Genomic DNA, 7,933 nt, shown 5'->3' with positions numbered 1-7,933 from the left:
GCCATGGCTAGGTAGCTCAGTTGATTAGAGCATTGTCCCATATGCCAAAGTTGTGAGTTTGATCCTGGTCAGGGCACATACAAGAATCAGCCAATGAATGCATATATGAGTAGAACAACAAATCAAAGATATTCTCTCTCTCTCTCTCTCTCTCTCTCTCTCTCTCTCTCTCTCTTTCAAATCAATCAATAAAAATAATTTTAAATGCCTAAAATAAATATTTATATTTTCAATACATGACTTTTATTGCATCTTTAAAATGTTGCAGATAAGTCTGAGGTATCATTTGGCATCTTGCTGTTTCTATAGCTGGACAACTTAGATCTTATTCATCAGCCTGCTGAACTGTTCCTTTTTCAAAAGCATTAGATACCATCCAAAATTTTTCTGATATCCTTGTTTTTAACTGCTGTGACTTGCTGAATCAAAAAAGCTGAATTTTGTTAAAATTCAATGCTGTTTCATTCAAGAATCAGCTCATTTTCCTGGGCTTTAGATAATGAACAAGCAATGCATGATCCCATCCAAACCCTGCAGATGTATTTTTCACTCAAGAAATTTCTGATTCCAACAAGAGAACCATTCTCCTGAATAACAACGTTGATGGGGGAAGTGAGCTTATTCAGATTTCATCTTGTATCAGAGGCCGAGTGTAACACCCTTGGTCATAACTGCAGATAGTGTGAACCATGGCCAGTTCCTTTCTATTTCCCCATCATCTGTCATCCTGAAGCCTCTTCTTTTTCTTTCTAAGGAGACTGAGTTCCACATTGATGTGGTTGAAGTCCCTCCGCAGGGTGCTTCTGGGCCCTTCACAATAACTGTGCATCCCTTCAGAGTGATGTTCACATTTTCTGGGATGGCAACAGTCTGATTGCTGAGAAAGGTCTTCATCCTTGCAGTGGATGTGGTAAGGAGAGCCTACAATAAATATTTAAATTAAAAATTGTAGCCCTGAGTATCTGCCAGCTCCAAGCATCTGCGATGCGGTCAGTTCCAGGCCAGGAGTTCAAAGCCAAGTGTGAGACTGGGAGCAGAGCACAGCCTCTTTGTGCACCCAACCACCATGACCCACTTCAACAAGGGTCCTTCCTATGGGCTCTCTGCTGGCAGAGGTTAAGAACAAGATTGCTTCCAAGTATGACCATCAAGCAGAGGAAGATTTCTGCAATTGCATATAAGAGGTGACAGGCATAATCCTCTGCAAACTCATAAACAAGCTACAGGCTCAGTGAAAGTCAATGAGTCCTCATTAAACTTGTTTCGTGGGAGAATTTTGACAACTTCATTAAAGCTATTCAGGCTTATGATATGAAGCCCCATGACATATTCGAAGCAAATATTCTTTTTGAGAATGCAAACATGACTCAAGTTCAAATGATGCTGGCGATTCTGACAAGTCTGGCTAAAACAAAAGGATTCCATATCACCATAGACATTGGAGTGAAGTGTGCAGAAAACAAACACCATGTTTTGATGAAGGAAAATTAAAAGATGGCCAAAGTGTCATTCGTTTGCAGATGGGAACCAATAAATGCGCCAGCCAGGTAAAAGGGAATAAAACCAAAATATGAAGTCTTGGCTGGGCAAAAGCTAAATGAGTTTGATAAACATAGGAATTTAGTTTTATTTTTAATAAAAACTCACCTTGCCCTGACCGATTATCTCAGTGATTGAAGGGTCTCAGCTTTAATTCTAGTCAAGGGCACGTATCTCAGTTGCAGGCTTGATCCCCAGGTGTGTGCAGGAGGCAACCAATCAATATATCTTTATCATATCAATTTTTCTCTCTCTCTGTCTCTCCTATAAAATTAATGGAAAAAATATATCTTTATTTCCTTTTTCCCAATTTATATACCTTTTATTTTATTTTTGTGTCTATTGCATTATATAGAACTCCCAATAAAATGTTGAAAATCATTAATGAGAGTGGACATCTTTGCCTAGTACTGTATATGTTGTTAGCTATAAGTTTTTGGCAGGTATTATTTACCAAGTTGAAGAAGTTTTTATCATTAATGATTCTTAGATTACTGAGATTTTTATCAAAAATAAATGTTGAATTTTGCAAAAAGCCTATCCTGCTTCTATTGATAACAGCATGTGATTTTTTATTTTTAGTTTGTTGGTGTGATGGATTACATTAACTGTTTTTTAGTGCATAGTTGAGATGAATCCCATTCTTTTGTAATGTATAATTATTTTTATACATTGTTGGACTCAGTTTGCTAATGTTTTGTTGAAGAATTCCATACCTATACTTATGAAAGATATTGGTACACAGTTTTTTTTTCTTTAATGCTTTGCCTGGTTGTAATATTAGAGTAATGCTGGCTTCAGAATGATTTAGGAAGTATTTCCTCAGCTGTAGCCTCTGAAAGAGATTGTAAAGAATTGCTATAATTTCTTCCATAAATGTTTGGTAGAATTAAACAGTGAACCTATCTGAAGCTGGCACTTTCAGGTTTGGAGCATTATTGATCATTGATTCAAATTTCTTTAATAGTTACAGGTTTATTTAGACTATTTATCCTCCTGTGATTTATGGAAAATTATGAACTTTAAGGAGTTGGTCCATTTCACCTAGGTCAGTGGTCGGCAAATTCATTAGTCAACAGAGCCAAATATCAACAGTACAACGATTGAAATTTCTTTTGAGAGCCAAATTTTTTAAACTTAAACTTCTTCTAACGCCACTTCCTCAAAATAGACTCACCCAGGCCGTGGTATTTTGTGGAAGAGCCACACTCAAGGGGCCAAAGAGCAGCATGGGGAAGTGGGTTTTTGATGTCCAAATCCAGCCTAGAACCAGGAATGCTCAGGGCCTACTCAAGAAGGCAAATAATCCTTTCCACTAATATACACAGGGTAAAATAAGATTGTTGTTAGAGTGTTGAGTTTGACAGTAGAATAGTAGTCAAGTTTTCAGAGTAATTTAAATTGGCTAAATGAAACAAGCGAATATTCTAGAAAAACTGAATGTACTGTACCAAAAGCTGTGGGAAACTGTGCTCCCAGAACTGCATCTGGATGACCAAAGATAACATTGTTTGCACACCAGGGGGCTCTTGACAGTTATTACTTAGACACCCTGGCGGCAGACATCCTGGCGGCTGGGGCACAACAAGACCTCTCTGTTTAGATAACCTATTCTTAATATTTACGGCCTAACTACCCTCCCACTGACATCATTAGAGGAATTCCCTCACTCTCCCTGACTATATCTATCCCCGTATATCTTGCAATAAACGAGACTTGATCAGAAAGCCTGTCTTGTCTCCATCTCTTGTGCCTCTTGTCCTTTCATTCCCACTCCCCCTCTAGGGTCCCTGTTGACTTTACGCGCGGGTCGGGCCAAAAAGCTGTTCTTAAAGTGTTAACAAAAATTTTGATTGGCAATTCATCTCAGGGTAAAATTGCATAACAAGTAATGAACCTAAAGCAGTCATAGTTTAGTGTAAAAAATTAAAATATAAAAGCTAGCAAGACTACATTATAAAATTCCCAAAAGCCTCCTAATATTTAAATTTTAAAAAAAGGGGGTGATAGTGGAAGAATATCATGTAAGGGAAAATATCCTGTAAGTAAATTACATCTAGAAAATTTTTACTTTAGAAATGGGAAGCACTTTAATTGAAGCATCCATTTTATATAAAAACTGCTGTTTGAAATTTTAACCCTGCTATTTGGCTTCTGTAAATGCTTGCTTGCTTGCTTGCTTAAATAATAAGGAAAATAAGACTACTCCCACTTCAGAGAGGCCATTAAACCTTCCCTGGATGAAGTTATCAGTGCTGACACCAGGCCAAGCCTTTGGTTGAGCTCTCAAGGCCCTAGCACATAGGAGCTCTTTAAGAACTTGCAAAGGGGGGCAGAAACACCCCATATTTGGGAGACAAAGAAGGTAAAAACATATAAATCAGGAAATTTTCTCCATGTTGGGGCCCAGAATTTGAGAGACATTTTCCTCTGGACCTGCACGTAATAAACGTAACTCCATCTCTCTAAGTGTTGTTTGGTTTTTCTCTGGTTTTCTGTAACATAATTAGCTTTCAAATTTAAATGATAGATTTTCTGAATAGAGTTATTTTAGTTGTAGATCCTTACTTTTCATCTGTTAACGAAAAAAACCATTGAAACCTGTAAAGAATTTTAGTGAGTTTATTTGAGCCAAACTGTCGACATATGCCGGGAAGCAGAACCTCAACGAATTGAGATTATGCTCCGAAGAATGGTGGGTTACATCTGTATTTATGCATTGCCATCAAAGGAGGGACATAGGTGGGCTACATGAAATTCATTGGATAAAGTCAAATGGTGGGAAACCCCTGGGATTGGACAAAAAGTAAAATGATGGACACATACTTAGGTGGGTACAGGAACAGTTAACATGATAATGAAGGAATTTGAGGCATCTGTCCTGGCGCCTACCACATTTGGTTGTGCCCCAGGGGCTCCAGCAAAAGAAGGAAGTTACAAGTTACCCAGACATCTCACAGATATGTTATCTTAGAGGCAAAAAGGCAAATGGGCTCAGTAAAGAAGATCCAAGTTGATCTTTGTCAGGGAAGATAGCAGCCTAGGAATGACTGCCCACCATAACCTGTTTGTAGTTAAATATTTAATTTTCAAACCATCCTTTGTGGTTATTCCAGGTCTCTGAGTTTGCAAGACTGCCACGCAGGCCTCCCCTGAGCTTGTCAGGTTAGCATGTGGCTCCTTTCGTCCACACATTCCCCTTTTGGTCATAAATCAATCCAAAGGATGCATTGATGACCAACCTTTTGGTTGGATAATGGAGTCCCACGGTGCTAGGAAGGCTCATTCCTAGGATGTCTCAGTGTCAGCATGTCTTGCTGAACAGGTGGACAACTGGGGATGGGGCAAGACCATAACCTTAGATGGCATTTAAGATCGAATTATATATTTTAAAAAGGCAGGTAAATGGGAGGCAGTCAAATCCTATATGTCCTTGTTAAAAGTATTCTGGATCATTTCTAATTTTGAGCCACCATGATCCGAGTCTTTTTGCTGTTTGTCTTACGTTTTGCTTTTCTGCATCTAATATAACATTTACATATCAAGAACAAAAGTAACAATAGTAAACCAATAACACTGATTAGGAACAAAAAATGTCTAATACTAGACAAGGAAAATTCTAAGGGGAACAAGCATCACAGCTAACCGAAAAACCCTTTACATGTATTATCATAATTTTTTATTAAGCTAATTATGCTTTCCTCCTTCATCCACTGTCATTTGTGATATGTTTGGCCAAATGAATTAAGACTCTACTATTTCATTATCTAGAAGCTCTAATTTTCTTCTGGCCAATTAGTTCCCATAAAAATGGCTTCATGGGGAGGAGTTCAATTTCCCAATACATTGGTTTTTTTCAGTATCAATATTATCACAGATTTTATGAACATCAGGCAAAGTCATTCTGCCTATAATTTCAGTATTACACCATATTCTAGTATTATTTAAAGTAAACTTGGTGTTATTACAGTAAAAATCACTTATTATAACAGAAGAGTTTTTTAACCCTTCCCAGCAAAAACGCCCCTTTCCCATATACCATATGTTGTTATTCATGGGGGTAGATACAATAAGCCAGGACTGGGTGAATTCAGTATTCCATGTGGATTGAGGGCATAACCATTCACTTTTCCAATTTTCACAGACAGTGAGATGGGTTCACATTGTTTATTATTTTAAATATGGCCCATCTACTTCCCATTGGAAGTATTCTAGTATTATTGAGGATGGTCCTTACACCAGCCAGTTGAACTACTGGGAATTTTAAGCTTAGGATTTAACTCGCACCTGGGCTTTTAAAAACACAATATTGTAGATCACATTTCCCATTTAAATTTTCCAAATTCCTGGGGAACCATATGAGTCCCATAAGTGTCTGGCCTGGGCTTTTGCAGCCATTATAGTTGGCCATTGTTTCATAGCCACTTCAGATTCCTTGCATTAGCATAGACAACAGGCCCAGTTGAATTAGGGCACAAGCATGTTCCCATTGTTGGGTTTGGGCATGAGTTTTTAGTCTGTCGAGCCTGTTCTATCCATTAAACTAAGGCTTTATTATCTTTCCATGCTGCTTCCCACTGTTTTTCCTTCTTCCAGAAACAGCATACCCTCTATGTGACCTATTTGAGATAAAAATCTTTTTCTAATGAATGACATTCTTCATTAGCTACATACAAGTTCAGCTTGTCCCGGATACCAAGGCCAGCCCCTACTGCTCCAAGTATTCCCCTTTTGCTTCTTTTAGGGGGACCAATGTTGTTGGATCCACCAGGAATGTTGTTGCCATTGGGTAGCTATGGCTTGGGAGCAGTTAGGGTATACTGAGTGGAGCCCAAAATGTTGAGTTTCCCATGTCATAGTTAAATAGGTGAAGGGGACTCCCAAATGAGCTAGAGTTTGAGTATTCATAGGGCTTCCCATAAGCGTCCAGGACGCAAGGATGGTGGGGTAGTTACAGACATATCTACCCACCAAGTAATGCCAATAATTTCTGAAATAGGGACCCATTGATTTCTTTCTTGCTTCACAGACATCCAGCCACAAGAACATGGCTGGTGAGTCTGAGGACAAGATATGCTGTGACAGATAGCACAGGCTGCTGCAAGCCTTTGGCCATCATATCCAGGTGTTTTTCTTAGTTATTCATCACCCATCTCTATAGCCATACAATATTCATCCAGATTACATCCATATACAATTCTACCAGTGGAATTATCAGGGAGATATTCTTGGAGGTATTTGCCTAAGGTGGGTCCTTTATAATAGATAGAGCTAGAAAACAACAACAACAACAACCAAAGCTTATATTGATAGCAGAAGACCAATGTGTGGCTAACAAGGCATTAATTTCACTATCATACCTGATAACCAGAACATCATTGTGTAGTAGGTAGGAAAGGTTAGCAGGTATCTAAGTTAAATTTTTCATATCTAATAAAGAAAGAGGTCTGGGGAGGTAGACATTGTTTCCACTAGGGAACCATAAGGATAATAATAATATGAAAATCATTTTATGTACATTCAATCAGTATCAATCAGATGATATAAAAACAAGCTATCAGTTTGTGAGTATACAGGCCTTGTTGACGTCATCTTGGGATAGCTGTCTGCCTCCGTGGTCAGCGACTTCTCGTCCTTGAAAAGTCTGTGATCTCCGCTGCAGACGGAGATGGTGTCAGAGATGGGAGTAGATGTCCATTCACAGTCAGATGCCTTTTTTAAATGAGAAATGTGAATCCATGAGCTAACTCCTTTAAGCTTAGCTGCACATGGGTTAGTTAGTAATACCTGGTAAGGTCCCCTCCAATGAGGTTGGAGAGTTTTTTATTTGGTGTCTTTTCCAAGACAGCAAATCTCCTGGTTGTAAGCCATGATCTTTGAACGCTTCGTCTCCCGGGAGCGCACTGTGAAATAAATCTGTTACCAATTTGTTAGTTCCTATAATGCAGAATGTCTGCTCTTTACTTTTCCCTATATTCAGGAAACAAGAGATTTAAGAGTCAACAATATTTTAAATAGAATCATAAGAATAATTATCTTCAATTCATTTAGTCCCATAGTTGTTTTTGTTTATTTATTCCTTGAAGTTCTATAAATCTTCATCCAGTTCAAAATATGACCTGCTTAGAAGCCTGCAAGTTAGAGTAAATCTGAGTCCTTTTCATGGATTTTTCTAGACATATATACCTACAAATGCATCAGAATAAAGCTGTCCACAAATGACAAAAATTTAAAAGTGGCATGGTTATAGATTTGATAAAAACTTTGCTTTTCTATAAAATATAACATTCCAAGACAACAACTTCTTGGTAAGTAATAATCCCTGTAAAATGACATAGAGAATAATATAAAATTTGTATACCTTTAGATTCAATTATAATTTCAACATATAAAG

At 38.0% G+C, this 7,933-nt stretch overlaps 1 pseudogene across 1 annotated transcript; it reads right to left on the bottom strand.

Annotated features, from left to right (window-relative positions):
* Window positions 1-325: 325 nt before the first annotated feature.
* Window positions 326-900, bottom strand: LOC307096261 (large ribosomal subunit protein uL6-like; annotated as a pseudogene). The gene has a single exon. The product of its transcript is annotated as a large ribosomal subunit protein uL6-like (transcript).
* Window positions 901-7,933: the final 7,033 nt, after the last annotated feature.

Source organism: Cnephaeus nilssonii (genome assembly GCF_951640355.1).
Source record: "Cnephaeus nilssonii genome assembly, chromosome: X".
Taxonomy (NCBI): Eukaryota; Metazoa; Chordata; class Mammalia; order Chiroptera; family Vespertilionidae; genus Cnephaeus; species Cnephaeus nilssonii.
Note: the sequence above shows the minus strand (reverse complement) of the source record. Positions and strands in the feature narration are given on the sequence as shown.